Genomic DNA, 21,904 nt, shown 5'->3' with positions numbered 1-21,904 from the left:
ACCAGGGGTTTGGTTCCAGGCCAATGCAGCTTCCTTTACCTTTTGTATCTGTACCCATTAAATCGCCTGAATTGGGATAAATTCATGTGCCGGCTTCAATCTGTACAACTTCTTGAAAGATTATCTTCATTTCGTCTACGTGTCTTTCGTGGACATACCCTCTGCATTCTGTCCTCTGGTGTTCAAACATGCTCGGCTGGAGATAAGTCAAACCTGCCTTCTGCACTTGCTTGAAAGATGTGAGAAGCCAATTGGTGGTTTTTGACGAAAAATGGGGACGCAAGGGATTTGAGCCAGTGAAACTCCCTGAGCGAGAATCAGATCCAAAGTCCAACTGGTAACAGAGCCGTGCAGCCACTGTAAAATTTCGCTGCCACGCAGCCGATCCGCCATCCTTTCAGAACACCATGGCCATCCAATCTCGCTTTCTTGTACGATATACGATATAGAGCAATATCAGGTTCTAAACTAATTATTTCAGATCAACAATATTAGTCTCTCTTTATCAAATTTGTTTTGAATGTACGACTTGTATTATCAAGTAACACTTTACAGAATGAATTACTCTGAAACGACATTGTCGTCTGTCTCGGCATCGTCATAGTTCACACTTCACCATAAGTATACTTTAGTCAAATTGCTGCTTTCATTCACCATGAGAACGAAGAGCCACGGATGTGGAAATATTAGCTACGAAATTATCAGCTGGGTTGCACCTTTCCTTTTCATACTTCCTCAGTCTTTTTTTCTTAACCCTTCTCTGCTATTTTTGCAGGTTAGATCAGCCATCGCCGTTCAAGGAAGCCTGAGAAGTCCATTGTGGACAAGAGACGGAGACATGGAGAGATGGAGAGATGCATGCAAAGAAAATAAAGAGTATAAGTGTCAGGTTTTGCAAACTAGCAGAATTTATGTTACAGATTGGGAGAGATTCCTTCTTGGGTCTTGAAATCTTGCAAGAGAAGATTGGACACAAGTTAAAATCATAGGCCTCGCTGGAGAATCTCTCATTCTGGGAGAGAGATAAATGCGGTCAATTAACTCCAATTAATCTATTTCAGCACTGAAGGGATCTTTAAACAGTAGCTCTGCGAGCAGAATTCAAACCTGGGCAGGAAAACCTCAATTGAATTTTGAGTCCAACGCTTTAAAGACTCGGCCACCGCAGCTGTAAACGGCATGTTCATTCAGATCGGATTCCAAATGGACACATGCTGCTGTTACAAACGCGCGCATTGATGGTGCTTGGGGTCGAATTCTTACTTGTTACGCTGGAGACCTTGGTTCGATTCCCGATACAATGCAGGATCATTCTGTAACAATGAGGAGCTGAGGAGCAAAAGTATACCATTTCGCCCCTCGAGCCTGTTGCGCAATTCAATGAGATCCTGGTTGATATGTAACCTAACTGCATATTATCGCCTGAGCCACATATCCCTTAATGCCTTTGGTCAACAAAAATCTATCAATTTCAGTCTTAAAATTGACAATTCAGTTCGCATCAACTGCCGTTGGTGGAAGAGAGTTCCAAACTTCTGCCTCCCTTTGCTTGTAGAGGTGTTTCCCAACTTCACGCCTGAAAGTCCTGACCCTAATGTTTCGGCTCTGTCCCCGAGTCCGAGACACGCTAACGGGCGAAAATATTTTTTTTCTGTTCACCCCACCAGTTCCCCTTAATATTTTGAAATGTTCGATCAAATCAGCACTTAATGTACTTATTTCGAGGCAAACCCAAGTTTATGTAATCTCTCCTCGTAATTTAAATTTTGGAGTCCAGGTAGCACTCTCGTAAATCGACGCTGCACTCCCTTCATAGCCAATATATCCTTCCTAAGGTGCGTTGCCCAGAACTGAAGACAATACTCCAGGTGTGGTCGAAACAGATCTTTGTACAGCTGTATCATAATGCCTATCTCCTTGTATTCTAGTCGTCTAGATATAAAGACCAACATTCCATTAACGTTTTTGATTATTTTTCTACCTGTCCATGACATTTTAATGATCTATGTACATGGGCCCCTAAGTCTTTTTGGACCTCCACTGTTTCGAGCTTTTCACCATTTCGAAAGTACTCTGATTTATCCTTTTAGGTCCAAAGTAGATGACCTCACACTTGACGAAATTCAGAACCATTTGCCACAATTTTGCCCATTCATTTATTATATTAATGCCTCTCTGTAATTTTATGCTTTCATCTGCACTGCTTACAATGCTGCCCATCTTGGTGTCATCGGCAAACTTGGATATGTGCCTTTCTATCCCGTCATCTAATATCCGCCTGAATTGGGAAAAATCCAAATTCAGTTTCAATCTCCTCATCATCTTGAGACATTTTATTTGCTTCATGTGTGTTGCGCCGACGAAACTTCGGCATTCAGTCCACTGGAGCTCAAACATCCTCTGGACATAATTCAGTTCTCCCAACAACAAAACTGAAAAGATGTGAGAAGCCAATTGGTAACTTTTCACGAAAAGAAGCAACACATGAGGGCTCGTCCGGGATTTGAACCCGGGACCTCTCGCATATTACTCAATGAAACGCCCTAAGCGAGAATCATACCCCTAGACCAACGAGCCGCTGTTAGTTTAGTTGTGAAGCCAGTGTAAATGTTCGTTGCGTCTCACAGCCGATCGGCCATCCTTTCAGACCACTTCGATCCATTCAATCTCGTTTTCAATTCGGGTGGACAGCAATATCAAGTTGTGCACCAACTATTTCCATTCACCAATATTAGTCTCCCTTTACCAAATTGCTTTCGAGTGCACGACTTGAGTTATCAAGTAAGACGTTTCAGAATTAGCTGCTCTTAAACTACATTGCTTGGGAGGATACTGAGAGTCGTGTCGATTTGTGGCACGCTCTGTTCCCTTTGCATTGCATCCCACACATCGAATTGAATCATAGAAATGTTACAGCACGGAAAGAGGCCATTCGCGCCATCGAGTCCGTGCTAGCTCTCTGCAAGAGCAATCCAGCTAGAACCGAGCCCCGAAGACCTGCATTATTTTTCCTTTCAGGTACTTATCCAGTTCCCCTTTGAAGGCCATGATTGAATCTGCCTCCATTGCACCCTCGGGCAGTCCAGATCCGAACCTCTCGCTGTGTAACAAAGTTTTTCCTCATGTCACCTTTGGTTATTTTGACAATCACCTTAAATCTATGTCCTCTGGTTCTTGATCCTTCCGCTAATAGGTACAGTTTCTCTCCATCTCCTCTGTCCAGACACTTCATGATTTTGAATACCTCTATCAAATCTCTACAAAACCGTCTCTGTTTCGAGGAGAACAACCCCAGATTCTCTTGCCTATCCACGTTACTAAAGTCCCTCGTCCATGGAATTATGCTAGTATTTTTTATCTGCACCCCTCTAAGGCCTTAACATCTTTCCTGAAGTGCCATGTCCAGAACCGGACACAATAATTCAGTTGTGTTCAAACCACTGTGTTATAAAATTTCATCATGACAGCTATACTTTTGTACTCTGTACATCTATTTATAAAGCCCAGGATCCCGTATGCTTTTTAACCGCTTTCTCAATCTGCCCTGCCACATTCAACGATTTGTACACATAAACCCCTCTTTGTTCCTCTACCGCTTTTACATTTGTGCCCTGGTGTTTATATTGCCTCGCCTCGTTCTTCCAACCGAAATGTATCACTTCTCATTTTTCTGCATTAAATTTCATCTGCCACGTCGCCGCCCATGCCACCAGCCTACCGATATCCTTTGAAGTCTATCACTATTCTTATCACTGTTTACAACCATTCCAAGGTTTGTTTCACCTGCAAATTTTAAATTGTGCTCTGTGCACTCAAGTCCAAGTCATTAATACATATCAAGAAAAGCAGTGGTCCCAGCACCGATCCCTGGGGAACACCACTGTACAACTCTCTCCAGTTCGAAAAACAACCGTTCACCAGTAATCTCTGTTTCCTGCTCTTAGTCAATTCTGCATTCATGTTGTTACTGCCCCCTTTATTCCATGGCCCGCAATCTTGATGATAAGCCTACCATGCGGCACTTTATCAAACGCCTTTTGAAAGTCCACATACACCACATCAACTGAATTGCCCTCATCGATCCTCTCTGTTACCTCATCAAAAAACTCTTACAGGTTAGTTAACCACGATTTGCCTTCAACAAATCCGTGCTGGCTTTCCCTAATCAATCCACCCTCGTCCAGGTGACTGTTAATTCTGTCCCAGGTTATCGTTTCTAAACGTTTCCCCACCACTGAGGTTAAACTGACTGGCCTATCGTTGCTGGGTTTAATCGTACACCCTTTTTTTGGCAAGGGTGTAACCTTTGCAATTCTCCAGTCCTCTGGCACCACCCACATATCTCAGGATGTTTGTAGATTATGGCCAGTACCTCCGCAATTAACACCTTTAAATCCCTCAGCATCCTAGCATGCATCCCATCCGGACCTGGTGGTTTATCCACTTCAAGTACAGCCAGCCGTTCAAGTGCCTCTTCTTTTTCAATTTTTAGACCATCCAGTATCTTAACTATACCTTCTTTTGCTGAGGCTCTGGCAGCATCTTCTTGGTAAAGACAGATGCAAAGTACTCATTTGGTACCTGGGCCATCCCCTCTGCCTCCATGAGTAGATCTCCTTTATCGGGCCTACTCGGCCTCTCCCCTCTCCTTACTACCCGTTTAATGTTTACATGCCTGTCGAAAACATTTGGATTCCCTTTTATGTTGGCCGTCAGCCTATAGTCATATTTCTCTTTGCCTCTCATTTCCTTTTTCACTTCCCCTCTGAACTCCTTAAATTCGGCCTGGTGAATGAGTGCATAAAAAAAAGTTAGCATTTCTTTCAGCCGGAAACAGAAAGTTACTGGTTGATAAATGGCGATTTGAACAAGTATTCGTCTTTTTTACAGTGTTTAATCAGTTTTGACAAGTTAATACAGTGAACTAATACAGAAAAGTATTTTGTAAAAGTTGAATTCCTGATCGGGAACCGCCTCAGACAGCGCATTACTGCCCATCCCTGGGATACAAGATACTACCGAAGCTTTGACAACACATCGCAGGTCCCGCTGCAAAGACACAGCTTGCCAGCTGTTCAGCAATTTGGAACCTGGATAGGGAGTTAAACGCTGAACCATCATCTCACTACCCACTTTAGTCTGATACTCCACCGACTGAGCTACCCAGGCTCGATACTACATAAGCTCCCATCGTACGTATTCATGGGAGGTCTCTGAATTATCCCTGCAGCCGTCGAGCAAGAGTGAGGTCCGTTTGATACAATTCTCAGTATTGTGTTGAGGAGAATCCTTGTTCCTGTTAAACATGATGTAAGAAACATGGGCAGTGAACTCGTGAGTTTATAATTCTTCTTGTTTGTGCCAAATGTCTTGTCATTCGTTAGCAGCAATTAAAATCACACTTTACCAATTGGCTCAAAAGCTGAACTTGTCCCACACGGGAGCTGCAAAAGGCCTCTCGAACTTTCAGCGTATTAACATATGTAAGCTGAATAATTTCACCCGTGACACAGTGACACCAGGCAGAATATTTCCCTTCCAAATTTTCCCCACACGACACTTCCAACCGATGAATATCGGCTTAACGAAAAGAAGAATTGTTTCTTTGGTTCTTTAGATTTAAAGATCTTGTACCGGCCCCTTTGCCATAGGAGCTGCCGCTAAAAGCCCCCTCTCTCCCGATGAACAAATAAACTGGCACCTCCTATTGCAAGACGGTAGACCAGAGGAACCCAAGAGCCCACATGGGAACACTGAGAAGTAGATGCGTTATGGAACATACCAGTTGTACCTTGAACTCCAGTCAAAATGTTCGGAGTAAAAGGTTTGATTGTTTTGGAAGACGCTCGAACTCACAACCTGGTCATTTCAGGAGCCCATACTGCTATAAATAAGTAACGCACGCTTAACAATTGTGCAACACGAGAGAAGCGCAAAACCGACAGCATCAGCGCTCCTGCCAAACAGCTTCATTTTCGGTCTCTCAATTATCACTTCGAGATCTTTCTCAAACAGAAGCCTCCAATCCAGATGCTCTTCGTTAAATAACAATTCCCGAATCAAGAGAGTTTTCATCGATCATTACTAAAGCATGTACAATTTCCTCACCTGTTCCTTTTAATCCCTGGGATGGTGACAATCAGGTCCTGGAGATTTGTCTATCTTTAGCCCAATTATTTTCTCCATTGCCGTTATTTTACTTATACGAATCCCCGTGATTTATTAACAGTTTCCCTCGTGTCTCTGGGATGTTATCCTCATCCATTTCTGTGACAACTGGTGCAAAGTAAAAATTGAGCAAATGCCATTTCCTGATTTTCAATTACAATATCACCTCCATCTGTTTTTAAGCGGCCCAAGTTACTCTAAGCCTCCTTTCTTTCTCTTAATATACTTGTAAAACGTTGAGAGTTGTCCTCATTTTCCCTCACAAGTTTTTCTCCTTTTCCCTTTTTGCTCCTCTTCCGATGTTTTCGTTTCAGCACCACAACAAACAACACTTCGCTGTAAAGTTCGGCTCAATAGTTCTCCAATGTCAGAGCGAGAATTGTCTGAAGCCCTAATTTATTTAATGTAACAAATACAATCACACATAATCATCCGTGTATCAACGCACTGATGGATACACAAAGATAAACACAGCGAGAAATGCAGTCAGTGTCGGAATGCACAGGTAAACGGACAAGCGAAATGGACAGAGATGAAACGGCCTGAACCCCCAATAGTGAAGTGTCGCTGATAGATATTAGTGAGAGGAGGTGGGACTACTGCATCATCAATTGGCGCTGTGGCTTAGCTGGTCAAAGCATCTGTCTAGTTAACAGGAGATCCTGGGTTCAACTCCCAGCAGTGCCTTGTGCAGCTTATTATTTTACGTAATTTGTGGAATTAAGCGACAAAATAACACTGTGGTGTTTGTCTTTTTTCAGGTTTCAGGAGGAAACGGATAGCAAGATGACTGTTCAAAAACGCCCTTTCATTGTCCAGACAGACCTCTCATAGAATGTGCCTGCCACACGTTAATTTAAGGACACGTTCTTGTTTCTGGGCTCGTTGGGGTGTGGCCATAATTCACGATTTGAGGTTCAAAGTCGGAACTCGTCCAAATTTGGACCTCGAATTGTGATTTGACCTGCGGTACAAACGTTTGCAAATCGGAAAAATAAGTCCTCAAATCGCTCCACCTGAATCTCCAGGCCCAGATGAAATATATCCCAGGATGTTAACAGAAGCAAGGAAGGAAAAAGCGGAGGCTCTGACCATCATTTTTCAATCCACCCTGGCAAAAGGTGTCGTGCTGGAGGATTTGAGGATTGCTAACGTTGTAACATTGTTTGAAAAGGGAAAAAGGGATAGATCGAGTAAATACAGGCCAGTCAGCCTAAACTCGATGGTGGGTAAATTATTGAGCACAATTCTGACGGAAAGTATGAATCGTCATTTCGAAAGGCAAGGATTAATCAAGGACAGTCAGTGTGGATTTGTGAAGGGAAGGTCTTTTGAATTGAATTATTTGAGGAAGTATCAAGGAGGATCGATGAGGGTAGCGCGATTGATGTAGTCTATATGGATTTTAGCGAGGCTTTTGGCAAAGTCCTACAGGGCAGATTGGTCAAAAATGTAAAAGCCCATAGGATCCAAGGGACATTGGCAAGTTGAATCCAAAATTGGCTGAGTGGCAGGAATCAAGCGGTTGTGGTCGACGGGTGCTTTTGTGACTGGAAGGCTGTTTCGAGTGGGGTTCCATGCTGCTTCGTACTCGGTCCCTGCTTTTCATGGTACAGATCATTGATTTGGACTTAAATGTAGGGGGCATGATGAAGAAATGTACAGATGATACAAAAATTGGTCCTGTGGTTGGTAGTGAGGAGGAAAGCTGTCGACTGCAGGAAGATATCCATAGAGCGGACAGGTGGATAGAAAAGTGGCAAATGCAATTCAATCTGAAGAAGTGTGAGGTAATGCATTTAGTCGGGGGGGGGGGGCAAAAAGGCAAGGGAGTACACAACAAATATTGTAATTAATTTGCCATTGACACTCCCATTCTGCAATTTTACTAATGTCTTCCTTTATTTTTCGCATTTTTCCTTTGTATTAACTACAGCTCGCAATTAGGTGTCGTCCCTAAATTTTGAAATTGTACTTCCGATTCCCGTGTCCAAATCATGAATGTAAATTTTGAACAACAGTGGTCCCAGCACCGATAAATTGTGCACAGTGGTCCCAGCACCGATAAATTGTGAACAGCAGTGGTCCCAGCACCGATAAATTGTGAACAACTGTGGTCCAAGCACCGATAAATTGTGAACAACTGTGGTCCTCGGTATTGTGATCTTGAACTGCAGTTGAAACTTTTGCATAAAAGGAAATAACGTCCCCAAATCGTCCCACATGAATCTCAAACGCTTTGGGAAGAAGTTCAATGGAAACAATCAGGACTTTTAAGGCACCTCAACGACCTGAACTTTCGTTGAATGAATTTTGTTAGCCATTACATTCGACCATGAAATCGCCCTTGACGTTCATCTCACTGAAGCAGAGTGTGGCCGCTTTGTATCTGTGAGCATGTCGGTCGCGTGTTTAGCTTTGATATTGATCGCTTCCAATTTGTAAAATTTCATCAATCGTCAGGGAAAAGAAACCGAGAATCGAATTGTCCCTGTAAATGATGAAGTGAAGGGATTGGTGATCCAAGCAGATCTGGAAAATGCGTGGTGCAATCGGTCAGGAGTCCCAAATCCACCCTCCAGCCACTAGGCAATCATATTAACTGAGCTTTACTCTGGCCCAGTGTCACCGCACTGAAATCGAGTATTTGTGCGGCGTGTTTTTCTTTATAGTTGCTGGTTTAAGAGTGAAGACCGGCTTGTTGGATTTTCACTCCTGCAAGTTTCAACCATTCATTTTTCACTGACTGTAGACAGTTGTTATATTGGTCGCTACAATCTCAAAGTTTAGTCCAGTGAATTATTGGTTTAACAGGTGATCTCTTCACCTGTTCTCGGCGGTGTTATCCGTTAGCGTGAAAGTTTGATGGTTCGAGGCCTTATTTTATTTTATCCTCAGGATTCATCGCCGCAAAGTTCCAGGGTTTCAACGCATGTTTTGGAATCAGGAAAATGTACCGGAATCATTGCCAGCTGAGCAGGGCTGATATTCAACCATTTACTCTGCGGTCGGAAATCAGGCACATGAATCATATAAAGGAATGGAACATTGGCTTCACGGTAATTACAATTCTCCTTGACAGACAAGCCCCCGAAAGGCCCGAAGGGAGGCCGCATTCGCAGCAGGAGAGCTGGTTCGCTGTGACATGGAGATTTCTGTAGTGAGCGAGACCAGACTGTTCCTATGATCAGGGAATAAATTTCACACCCTTTATTTTGGAAAAGCAAAACGGTGGGGATTTTTGTCATAGCCCGATGCCTTTCGTGTTGTATCAGATGTTCCTCGTTGCCTTCCTTTCATCTTGATCGGAGAACCAGTTCGGGCGTTCCTGTGATGAAGAGCGACAATTGCCAGTTAATGTTAAATTTAACAACGACTCTACTGCGTTTTTAATCCCACTCTTAAGATGCAGTCTATAAAATGAAAAAAATTCACCACATTCAAAGCATAAAAATCTTATTAAAGTTTTGACTGTGTCTCGGTAACCACGTCAACATCGCCATCAGTCTGAAATAGAAAGTTATCGATTGATTCATGGTGATTAAAACAGGGATTCAACTACGAACAGGATTTAATTAGCTTCATGTAATTAATTTAATAAGTTCATAACTCTTTTTAAAGTTAATTCCCTCACTGGGAATCGAACCTCGCGGCGGTGAGAGTACCGAATTCTCACCACCAGGCCATTGGGGAGCTCCCAAGATTGCGCACGAGACAAAGTGGAACTGATGACATTATTTTTTCTTTCGCTCTTTCATAATTCATTCAGCTCTGTGTTTATTCTCAGGCCTCTTATCTCTCCTTCTTTTCAGCTTCTGACTGCGGATATTCCTGTGGCTAAATATGAATAATATAGAACATCTTACAGCCCCGTTATATTTGCTGTTTCTCTGTGCATTTCTGTGCAAAATCAAACTGTACGCAAATACCGACAGTGCCTCTCTCTCACTCCCCAAAGAAGCAGCAGGAGATGCCACTTTAAACTGTCAGTTGCTTCAAATGATTCCCGATGGACCTGCGTGCAATTGCAGCTTTCCCAGGAGCTGCATTCGGTGCGTGAATTTTGGAAACGGAAACATGTCCATCAGCAGCTTGTGGTCGTATTTTACCTCACTTTCCATTTCATTTGCATGCCGACTTGCACTTGGTGATGTCATTGCCTGAACATCACCTCTGTCGCGATAGTATTAAGGGATATGGGCCAAAGGCAGGTATATGGAGTTAGATCACAGATCAGCCATGATCTTATCAAATGGCGGAGCAGGCACGAGGGGCTGAATGGCCTACTCCAGTTCCTGTGTTCCTATTCCTATATAATCTGCACTGCTTATAACGCTGCCCATTTTGGTGTCATCGGCAAACTTCCATATGTCGCTCTCTATCCCGTCATCTAAAATCAATGAGACCGCCTGAAGAGGGGGAGATTCACATTCAGCATCAATCTCTGCATCATCTTGAGACATTTTATTTACTTCACATGTGTTGCACTTTGGAAACTTCAGCACTCTGTCCTCTGGAGCTCAAACATGCACTTTAATCCTACCAACAGGAACACTGAAAAGATGTCAGAAGCTAATTGGTGAATTTTACACTCAACGTAGCGGAACAGTAAGAGCTTATCGGGGATTTGAGCCCGGGATTTCTCGGATATTAATCAACCAAAGCCCCCGAAACAAGAATCATACATCTAAACCAACCAGACGCTGTTGCTTACATCATGCAGCCAGTGTAAACTTTCGCTGTCACCCATAGCCGATCGGCTACCCTTTCAGACATCTTCTGTCCATCCAATCTCGTTTTCTATTCCGGTATACAGCAATATCAAGTTGTACACTAGCTATTTCCAGTCACCAATATTAGTTTCCCTTCACTGAATTGGTTTCGTCTCTACGATTTATATTATCAATCAAGACGTTTCAGAATTAGTTGCTCGGAAACTACATTGCTTTGGAGGATACTGAGAGGTGTCAATAAAAAGACGGACCTTGGAGTGCATGTCCACAGATCCCTGAAGGTAAGAGGAGAGGTGGTTAAGGTGATTAAAAAGGTATAAAGGATACTTTGCTTTATTAGCCGAGGCATAGAACGTAAGAGCAGGGAGGTTATTCTGGAACTGAATAAAACACTAGTTCGGCCATAGCTGGAGTATTGCGTACAGTTTTGGTCACCACATTACAGGAAAGATGGGACTACACTAGAAATGGTACAGAGATTTACGACGATGTTGCGAAGAGTGGAGAATTTTGGCTATGAGGATAGATTGGATAGGCTGAGGTTGTTTTCTCTGGAACCGACGAGGCTGAGGGAAGATTTAATTGAGGTGTATAAAATTATCACGGGCCTCGATAGAGTGGATAGGAAGGACCTGATTCACGTAGCAGAGAGTTCAATAAAAAGGGTCATAGATTTAAGGTAATTGGTCGAGGATTAGAGTGGTGCAGAGGGGATTTTTTTTCCACCCAGCGGGTGGTGAGGGTCTGGAACTCACTGCCTGAGAGGTTGGGAGAAGCAGAAACACGAATCGGGTTTAAAAAGCACATCAATATGCACTTGAAGAGCCGTAACCTACAAGACTACGGACTAAACGCTGGTAAGTCGGTTGATGCTGGATATCTATTTTCCGGCCGGTACAAACATGATGGGCCGAATGGCCTCCGCTAACGTAAATTTTAATGATTCTATGATTCTTTGATATAATTGCCGTCTGTCTCGGCATGGTGATAATATACACTATACCATAAGAACACTTTAAACAAATTGATGCGTAGTTTCACTGTGAGAGCGAAGAGATCTTAATGTTTAGACATTGACTGCAGCAGCTGGGTTGCACCTTTACTTTTCCTACCGTCTCAACCTTTCTTTAACCTTCTCTGCTGGTGTTGCAGGATCGATCAGGCATCGCCGTTTAAGGAAGCCTGAGAAGTCCATCAGAGGACAACACAAGAGACAGAGACAGGGAGAGATAGAGAAATGCATGCAAAGAAAATAAAGATTATAAACAGAATCATAGAATCATAAAATGGTTACAGCAGAGAAGGAGGCCATTCGTCCCATCGAGCTCGTGCCGGCTCGTTGTTAAAGCAATCAAGATAGTCCCATTCCCCCGCTCCTTCCCGTTAGCCCTGAATTTATTTCCCTTCAAGTATTTATCCAATTCCTTTTTGAAAGCCACCTTTCAATCAGCGCATTCCAGATTATAAATACTCGCTGGGGAAAGAAATGTTTCCTCATGTCGCCTTTGGTTCTTTTGCCAATCACCTTAAATCTGTGTCCTCTGGTTCTCGACCCTTCCGCCAATGGGAACAGTTTCTCTTTATTTATTTATTCCAACCCTTCATGATTTTGAGCACTTCGATCAAATCACCTCTTAACGTTCTCTGATCTAAGAACAACCCGAGCACGGGGTAAATGCGGTCAGTTAGCTTCAATTCATTTATTTGAGCATGAAACAGCTCTTTAAACATTACTGTGACATTATGGTAGCGCGGCCTCGCGGACGAAGTTGTTAAATTTAATTTCTATGGAGGCGTGGGTTTGAACCCCACTGCTGTTAGAATTTCTGCCAAAGTTTATTTTGATCTGTTCACAGAAAACCCGATTGTAGTGCGATGGAGCAGAGGATGTGAAAGAAGCTGAAAGTGAAAGTGCAGATATTATTTTCATCAGGGGGGCAGGACACGTTTCCACAGGTAAGGGCCTCTCACCTTAATATTCCTTCCAGCAGAGTGGGAGAGGTGATCAAAGTGACCGGGCTCGAGCAGCGCAATCATTCGTTGCGCGGTCCTTATATGACCGGACAAGGTCGGGAAATGGCGAGGTTGTTAGTCGAGTCTCACCGAGAGCAACAAATCCTTTTCCTTGTGAACATTTCGAACGGAGCTGAACGTATAATTGAGTGTTCCAAAATGTATCAATTATTTGTATCGCCACGTGGTTCATCTTGTTGCAATATCAGATGAGATATTTAGTGTTATTAGTTTACAGGAGGGAGGCTGCGGTATTGGAGCCGCAAACTATGATTTTGATCCATCAACAAATTATGGAATTTAGCTTGAGCTTTAACTCTGCGCGTTCGACCGCTCAGTCACGATACTTTCCATCTTGCGATCTTCAGGAGCTACTTTCACAGGAATAGAATTACTGCAAGCAAGAATTCTACCCCTCAAGCACCAATGATCGCAGGCAGCAGGATGAATGTGTCCAGTTGGAAACCTGACTGATGGAACATGCAGTCTGACAGAGCCGGAAGTCCAGCAGATTGACTTTTGCAGTGAGCAGATGATGAGCCTCCTTCTTGAGAGTGTTTCGCCAATCCAGCTCATAGTGGATTAAGCATTATAAATTCGGGTGGGACTGGAGCCACTTGTATCAGAGGAAGAGGAGGGGGTTATTTCCCTTCCTTGACGGGCATTAATGATCCTGTTGCGGTTTTGCTGCAAAATTTCACTTCCCAGCGCCGAAATCACCGAACCCTGAACTAAAATTCAACGATGGTGAGATTCGGACACACAACCTTTGCAGTGATTGGAAGAAGTCCCACGTGCTACCCATGGCACCACAAATCGGCTATCGATTAGGTTATTTCACGTTACCCATATGCTGTTTTGGAACTTTTGCTGCGGTGCAGTCAGTGGTTCAAAAGCTCAGTGGGGATTCATAGCGCTCCTGAGAAATCGACACAGCGATGGTTTGTGCAATGCATAGTCCTCCCTCTCTCTCCCATTTGCTCACTCTCGCTTTCTCTCTTGAGCTCTCACTCTCCCCGTTTATCTCAAGAGGGCTGGAAAACAAGGGGTGGATGTTATGTTACAGCTGCACAGAGCTCTGCTGAGACCCCATCTGGAGGATTGCATTCAGTTCCGGGCACCCACCTCAGGAAGGATGTATTAACCTGGACGCTCGAGGGGCTGAATGGCCTACTCATGTTCCCAAGTTCCAATGAATGGAACAATAATTCAAGTATGGAGACCCTAATGTATCAGGATGAGTGAGTGAAGAATGTTTTCTGTTTGAAGTACTGATTTCATGAATTGAATACTCCCAGTGTCCTACCTCATTGCAACCCAGGCCGGACAAACTGCTCGCACAAAGTGGCATTTTCTGTGAGAACACGAAAGACTTGTTCAGGCCATGACAGTACCGAGTGCGGGTAGGTCTGCGCGTGAAATGGAAAAGTGAGGTGAAATACTCCAACAAGCAGCGGATGTCTCTGTTTCCATTTCCAAAATGCACGCACGCACTGGCCCATGATCCCCACTCACACTCTCCTTCCAATCTCACACACCTTTGCTTTGGTTTGAAATCGTGTATGTTTTCTCAATGGGATTTAATTTGAAGAAAGCAGTGCTGTAACAACCCGGGGATATTGAAAAGATGCAGTACAAGAAGATACATAAAAGGCAAATGATAACAATGACTGTTCTCACACTGTGAGCTACAGTTAAAGGCTGACAACATTTAAAGTCTCATGCAGCAGGTCCGGGTCCAAATCTTTCACGTGGCATCTCCTTCTGTTTCTGTCACTCCTTTTCCTCCACGTAGAGTGGATTTGGAATTCCTGTGCGGCTGCATTGCGCATTTTCCAGATCTGCTTCGAGCGCAATTCGCTCCAGTTCATCAATTGCACACATTAGTTTGATCAAGGGGAGAGGACACCTTTTCACAGACAAGGGCTGTTCATCCTATTGTTTTTCTAGCAGAGTAGGGCAGATGATCAAAGTAACCGGATTGGGTGAACTGTCCGTACAGGTGCCTGGTGGGCTCGTGATTATGATTCGGCGTTCACACCGATAGAATTAATTACATGAAACCAAATAAACTCGACGAAAAGAGGAATATTTCTGTAAACACCATTAACCAACCGAAAGCTTTCTGTTGCAGACTGAAAGAGACGCTAACGTGGTTACCGAGTGACAGTCACAAGTTTAATAATGATTGATTTTGTATGTGAAACGCTTTTCAGACTGCATTTTAGGAGACTGGTTGCACAGCTTGCTGGAGTAAAACATGCCATCATGTCGTGATCGCGGGTTTGATTGCTGTATGGGCTGATAAGGGCCTTTGTTTTGGGTTTTCGTAATTTTAAAATCCAAGCTTTACAATCAGATCCACAGACAAATTCACGGGACAATTTTATTGAATAACATCCATTGCAACTTTACCCCTGGGCCGGAGAAACACGTCTTTCTTTTTCTTTTTCTTTCTCCGGTTTGCAGAGAAACGTTCAACTCGCTGCCTGGTCCCATTAATGATCATCAGCAACAACAGAAAGACAGAGCGGGTCTGACCGCCCCGAGATGTGGAAAAAGGATCAGTTTAGAATAAATGCATCAAATCAAATGGTCACCCGGCACCGAGAGAGGAAAAACCAAGAGGAAAAGGCAGAAGGTAACAGAGAAATAAAAACCAAATACAGACGATATAAATATTTCACATCGTTGATGTCTCTCTGTTCCATTCCCAATCCTTCAGTGGCGGGGATAAAAATTTCACTGCAAATAAATGCGAGAATCGACCCAAAGAAGAAGAAACTAAATAACCAAAAACTGCCAAACACTGGGTTACACCAAAGACCTTTAAGTTTTCAGTCTAATGCAACCGCGACTGAGCTGTTGGGACACCAAAGCAAATGCAATTTTTCGCCATTGTCTTGCAAGAAAATATCACCCCAGCGACGCCTTGCTGTTCATTACTACACTTCATATATAAACATCACACTCATATATACACACTCACAGTTCATATATAAACATCACACTCATATATACCCAACCACAGTCCATAGATAAACAACACACTCATATATTCACATCCACTGTTCAAGATATAAACACCGCACTCATGCACACAACAACAGTTCATATATAAACATCGAACTTATATATACACACCCACAGTTCATAGATAAACATCGAACTTATATATACACACCAACAGTTCATAGATAAACATCGCACTCATATATGCACACCCACAGTTCATATGTCAATACTGCACTCATATATACACATCCACTGTTCGTATATAAACATCTCACTCATATACACTCACACACAGTTCATATTTAAACATCGCACACCTATATATACACCGACAGTTCATATATAAACATCGCACCCACATATACAAATCCACAGTCCATATATCAACATCGCACTCATATATACATACCCACATTTCATATATAAACATGGCACGCATATATAAACACCCACAGTTCATATGTAAACATTGCATTCATATACACTCAACCACAGCTCATATATAAATATCGCATTCATTGATAGTCACCCACAGCTTATATATAAAAATCGCATTTTTTTTATTCGTGCATGCGATGTGGGCGTCGCTGGCGAGGCCAGCATTTATTGCCCATCCCTAATTGGCCTTCCAGAACTGCTGCAGTCCGTGCGGTGAAGCTTCTCCCACAGTGCGGTTAGGAAGGGAGTTCCAGGATTTTGACCCAGCGACGATGAAGGAACGGCGATATATTTCCAAGTCGGGATGGTGTGTGACTTGGCGGGGAACGTGCAGGTGGTGTTGTTCCCATGTGCCTGCTGCCCTTGTCCTTCTAGGTGGTAGAGGTCGCGGGTTTGGGAGGTGCTGTCGAAGAAGCCTTGGCGAGTTGCTGCACTGCATCCTGTGGATGGTAAACACTGCAGCCACTGTGCGCCGGTGGTGAAGGGAGTGAATGTTTACGGTGGTGGATGGGGTGCCAATCAAGCGGGCTGCTTTGTCCAGGATGGTGTCGAGCTTCTTATGTGTTGTTGGAGCTGCACTCATCCAGGCGAGTGGAGAGTATTCCATCACACTCCTGACTTGTGACTTGTGGATGGTAGAAAGGCTTTGGGGGGTCAGGAGGTGAGTAACTCGCCGCAGAATATCTGACCTGCTCTTGCAGCCACAGTATTTATATGGCTGGTCCAGTTAAGTTTCTGGTCAATGGTGAGACCCAGGATGTTGATGGTGGGGGATTCGGCGATGGTAATGCCTTTGAATGTCAAGGGGAGGTGGTTAGACTGTCTCTTGTAGGAGATGGTCATTGCCTGGCCCTTGTCTGGCGCCAATGTTACTTGCCACTTATGAGCCCAAGCCTGGATGTTGTCCAGGTCTTGCTACATGCCGGCTCAGACTGATTCGTTATTTGAGGGGTTGTGAATGGAACTGAACACTTTGCAATCATCAGCGAACATCCCCATTTCTGACCTTATGTTGGAGGGAAGGTCATTGATGAAGCAGCTGAAGATGGTTGGGCCAAGGACACTGCCCTGAGGAACTCCTGCAGCAATGTCCTGGGGCTGAGATGTTTGGCCTCCAACAACCACTACCATCTTCCTTTTTGCTAAGTATGACTCCAGCCACTGGAGAGTTTTCCCCCTGATTCCCATTGACTTCAATTTTACTGGAGCTCCTTGGTGGCACACTCGCTCAAATGCTGCCTTGTTTTCAGGGGCATTCACTCTCACCTCACCTCTGGAATTCAGCTCTTTTTTCCATGTTTGGACCAAGGCTGTAATGAGGTCTGGAGCCGAGTAGCCCTGGCGGAAACCAAACAGAGCATCGGTGAGCAGGTTATTGGTGAGTAAGTGCCGCTTGATAGCACTGTCGACGACACGTTCCATCACTTTGTTGATGATTGAGAGTAGACTGATGGGGCGTTAATTGGCCGGATTGGATTTGTCCTGCTTTTTGTGGACAGGACATACCTGGGCAATTTTCCGCATTGTCAGGTAGATGCCAGTGTTGTAGCTGTGCTGGAACAGTTTGGCGAGAGGCGCAGCTCGTTCTGGAGCACAAGTCTTCAACACTACAGCCGGGATGGTGTCGGGGCCCATAGCCTTTGCTGTATCCAGTGCACTCAGCCGTTTCTTGATATCAAGTGGAGTGATTCGAATTGGCTGAAGACTGGCTTCTGTGATGGTGGAGATATCGGGAGGAGGCTGAGATGGATCATCCACTTGGCACTTCTTCCTGAAGATGGTTGCAAACGCTTCAGCCTTGTCCTTTGCACTCACGTGCTGGATTCTGCCATCATTGAGGATGGGGATGTTTACACAGCCTCCTCCTCCCGTTAGTTGTTTAATTGTCCACCACCATTCACGACTGGATGTGGCAGGACTGCAGAGCTTTGATCTGATCCGTTGGTTGTGGATTCGCTTAGCTCTGTCTATGGCATGTTGCTTCCGCTGTTTAGCATTCATGTAGTCCTGAATTGCAGCTTCACCAGGTTGGCACCTAATTTTTAGATACGCCTGATGCTGTTCCTGGCATGCTCTTATGCACTCCACATTGAACCAGGGTTGATCCCCTGGCTTGTTTATTAATGGTAGAGTGAGGAATATGCCGGGCCAAGATATTACAGATAATGCTGGAATACAATTCTGCTGCTGCTGATGGCCCACAGCACCTCATGGATGCCCAGCTTTGAGCTGCTAGACCTGTTCTGAATCTATCCCATTTCGCACGCTGATAGTGCCACACAACACGTTAGATGGTATCCTCAGTGCGAAGACGGGACTTCGTCTCCACGAGGACGGTGCGGTGGTCACTCCTACCAATACTGTCATGGACAGATGCATTTGCGACAGGTAGATTGGTGACGACGAGATCAAGCAACTTTTTCCCTCGTGTTGGTTCTCTCACCATCTGCTGCAGTTCCAGTCTGGCAGCTATGTCCTTCATGCCTCGGCCAGCTCAGTCAGCAGTGATACGACCGAGCCACTCTTGGTGATGGACATTGAAGTCCTCCATCTGGAGTACATTCTGTGCTCTTGGTACCCTCAGTGCTTCCCCCAAGTGGTGTTCAACATGGAGTGGGATTGATACATCAGCTGAGGGAGGGCGGTAGGTGGTAATCAGCAGGTGGTTTCCTTGCCCATGTTTGACCTGATGCCATTAGATTTCATGGGGTCCAGAGTCAATGTTGAGGACTCCCAGGGCCACTCACTCCTGACTGTATATCACTGCACCGCCACCTCAGGTGGGTCTGTCCTGCCGGTGGGACAGGACATGCACAGGGATGGTGATGGAAGAATCTGGGACGTTGGCTGAAAGATATGATTCTGTAAGTATGGCTATGTCAGGCTTTGCTTGACTAGTCAGTGGGACAGCTCTCACAATTTTGGCACAAGTCCCCAGATGTTAGTGAGGAGGACTTTGCAGGGTCGACTGGGCTTGGTTTGCCTTTGTCGTGTCCGGTGCCTAGTGGTCCGATGCCGGGTGGTCCGTCCGGTTTTATTCTTATTATGACTTTTACTAGCGAGATTTTACAACTGAGTGGCTTGCTAGGCCTTTTCAGAGGGCAATGAAGAATCAACCACATTGCTGTGGCTCATTTATACTCACTCACAGTTCACATATAAACATCGCATTCATATATACTCACCCACAGTTCATATATAAACATCGCACTCATATATATATACACTCACAGTTCATATATAAACATCGCTCTCATATATAAACTCATTCGGTTTATAAAGCAACAGCGCGCTCATACACCCACACCCAGTTTATAGTAGCAGATCGGTACCGATCGCCGATAGAGCTCTCAGATTCCGAGAGTCCGAAGTAGCAGCGACCGAACAAATTCTGGATCTCATCCTTAACACAGACCGGTCGATCCACCTGTAAAATTACATCGCACTTGGATATCAGGGAGGGTAATGGTTTCTGAGAATGTATCAGGGAGCCTAATGGCTTCTTAGTGGCGATCCATCGGGGCAAGGGGATCTCAGAGAGGGGAAGGGACTGTCAGAGGGTATCAGAGAGTGCAAGGGGATATCAGAGCGGGGAAGGGATAGTCAGATGTCATCAGAAAGTGTCAGGGGGCTCAGAGAAGGGAAGGGACTGTCAGAGGGCATCGGAAAGTACATTAAGAACTGAGAGAGGGGAAGGACTGCCGAGTCTGAGAGAGTGTAAGGGGGCTCAGGGCAGATCTGTGTAAGGGGAACTCAGTGGGTATGAGAGAAGGTAAAGAACGCTGACAAGGTTCAAAGATGATCATGGACTCTCTGAGGTCAGAAACAGAGTGTATCAGAGAAGTTAAGGAGCACAGCGAGAATCAAAGAGGGTAAGGGGGGCTCAGGATGGATCAGAGAGGCGAATGGATCCAGATATGTCATCTTCCAAATATTACAATTTCGATCATTCAACATTTTTTATAACAGCAATAAATGAAGCCGATTGAACCGATAATCTGCCGTGTCCCATCTGGAGGGAATGTAGAATCGGGAGGGACTGGATATTTAGCAACGCTCAAGGTTTCATTTCACACAGCTCAGTGTTGTGTCTGTTTTTTAACTGGATTTCATGAACTCGAGAAAAGAGGTTGCAATTTGAAAATTTTATTACCCATTGTGAAAAATAGAACACAAATCGCCCAACGTGGGGCTCGAACCCACGACCCTGAGATTAAGAGTCTCCTGCTCTACCGACTGAGCTAGCCGGGCTGATTGCTAAAATTCTTCCCATTCTATTATTGTAGAGAGACAGCTGTTGGCTTTGCTGCAGGGGTTCAGTTCGTTCTGCAATCTCAGGGTTTCTCCTTCTGTGCACCTGATTTTCATTCTGGAGTCAGTCTGATGCCTTTTGAACGTCATTCAGCACCACGCTGAGCTGAAAAGGAACATCGGAACAGGAGAGGGCCATTCAGCCCCTCTTCCTGCTGTGCCATTCAATTCGATCATGACGTGATCTGCAACTCAACTCTCCTTCCCCGCCTTGGACACATATCCCTTGGAACCCAAACCGAGAAATGATCTATCAATATCAGTCTTGAAAACTTGAATTGAGCCACAATCCACATCCTTTTGGCCGAGAGAGTTCCAGCTTTCGGCCGTATTTTGTTTGCTAAAGTAATTCCTGATTTCATGCCTGATTGGTCTGTCTCCAATTTCAAGATTAAAACCCCTCATTATGGATTCCGCCAACATCGAGAGAGATGACACAAAGATAGACAGAATTATAAGCAGTGCAGATGGAAGAATGAGATTACAGAGAGATATTACTCGATTAAGTGAATGGGCAAAACTGCGGCAAATGGATTTCAACGTAAGCAAGTTTGAGGCCGTCCACTTTGGACCTCAAAAAGATAGATCAGAAAACATATTAATGGATGTTACTCCAAAAAATTGACCTCATGACATTTTGTGTTCATTCGCTTGTTTCCAAAGTCTGCCAAACTTTTAAAAGTTACCAACGCATTGCAATAGGAACCTTATGGCCCGTACGGGGATCGAACCCGCGGCCTTGGCGTTATTAGCACCACGCTCTAACCAACTGAGCTAACCGGCCATCTATGCAGTTTAGCTTTATGGGCTTACCCGCGTGTTGGGTAGTTTGTGTTTATTTTTACACCAGCTGACAGGGTTTTGCAACGAATATTGAATAAACCACATCCCTTAAACATTGTTATTTGTTTCTGTATATACTGTCGAGGATGTAGATCAAAATTAACAAACAAAGAGCACTTTAGTGTAACAAATTAAATTCCGATCAATAATATTTTACTCACAATGAACAGCCCATCCATAAAACACTGCCCCGCTATAAAACCTGTGGGCAGGACCCTGAGCTACTGTGAAAATGATATCACCGCAACGTGATTCGATCACGCTGCGTTTCGACGTTGAGTCAGATGTCTGTCTGTCTATCCGTCTGATTGGGTCTCTGCCTTATTCTCAGGCCAGGCTTTTTCTTTGCTGGCTGCAGGCCTCGCTCCCCGACTGACTGAACA

The 21,904-nt window shown here is 44.4% G+C and overlaps 4 non-coding genes across 4 annotated transcripts; 1 reads left to right on the top strand and 3 right to left on the bottom strand.

Annotated features, from left to right (window-relative positions):
- Positions 1-2,488: 2,488 nt before the first annotated feature.
- Positions 2,489-2,577, bottom strand: trnap-agg (transfer RNA proline (anticodon AGG)). The gene is given in 2 exon segments: positions 2,489-2,524; positions 2,542-2,577. It is a non-coding gene; the product is annotated as a tRNA-Pro (tRNA).
- Positions 2,578-6,781: 4,204 nt separating this feature from the next.
- Positions 6,782-6,855, top strand: trnat-agu (transfer RNA threonine (anticodon AGU)). Its single transcript has one exon. It is a non-coding gene; the product is annotated as a tRNA-Thr (tRNA).
- A 13,690-nt stretch (positions 6,856-20,545) lies between these two features.
- Positions 20,546-20,618, bottom strand: trnak-cuu (transfer RNA lysine (anticodon CUU)). The gene has a single exon. It is a non-coding gene; the product is annotated as a tRNA-Lys (tRNA).
- Positions 20,619-21,388: 770 nt separating this feature from the next.
- Positions 21,389-21,462, bottom strand: trnai-aau (transfer RNA isoleucine (anticodon AAU)). Its single transcript has one exon. It is a non-coding gene; the product is annotated as a tRNA-Ile (tRNA).
- Positions 21,463-21,904: the final 442 nt, after the last annotated feature.

Source organism: Heptranchias perlo, chromosome 20 (assembly GCF_035084215.1).
Source record: "Heptranchias perlo isolate sHepPer1 chromosome 20, sHepPer1.hap1, whole genome shotgun sequence".
Classification (NCBI taxonomy): Eukaryota; Metazoa; Chordata; class Chondrichthyes; order Hexanchiformes; family Hexanchidae; genus Heptranchias; species Heptranchias perlo.
This window is presented reverse-complemented; position numbering and strand designations above follow the sequence as displayed.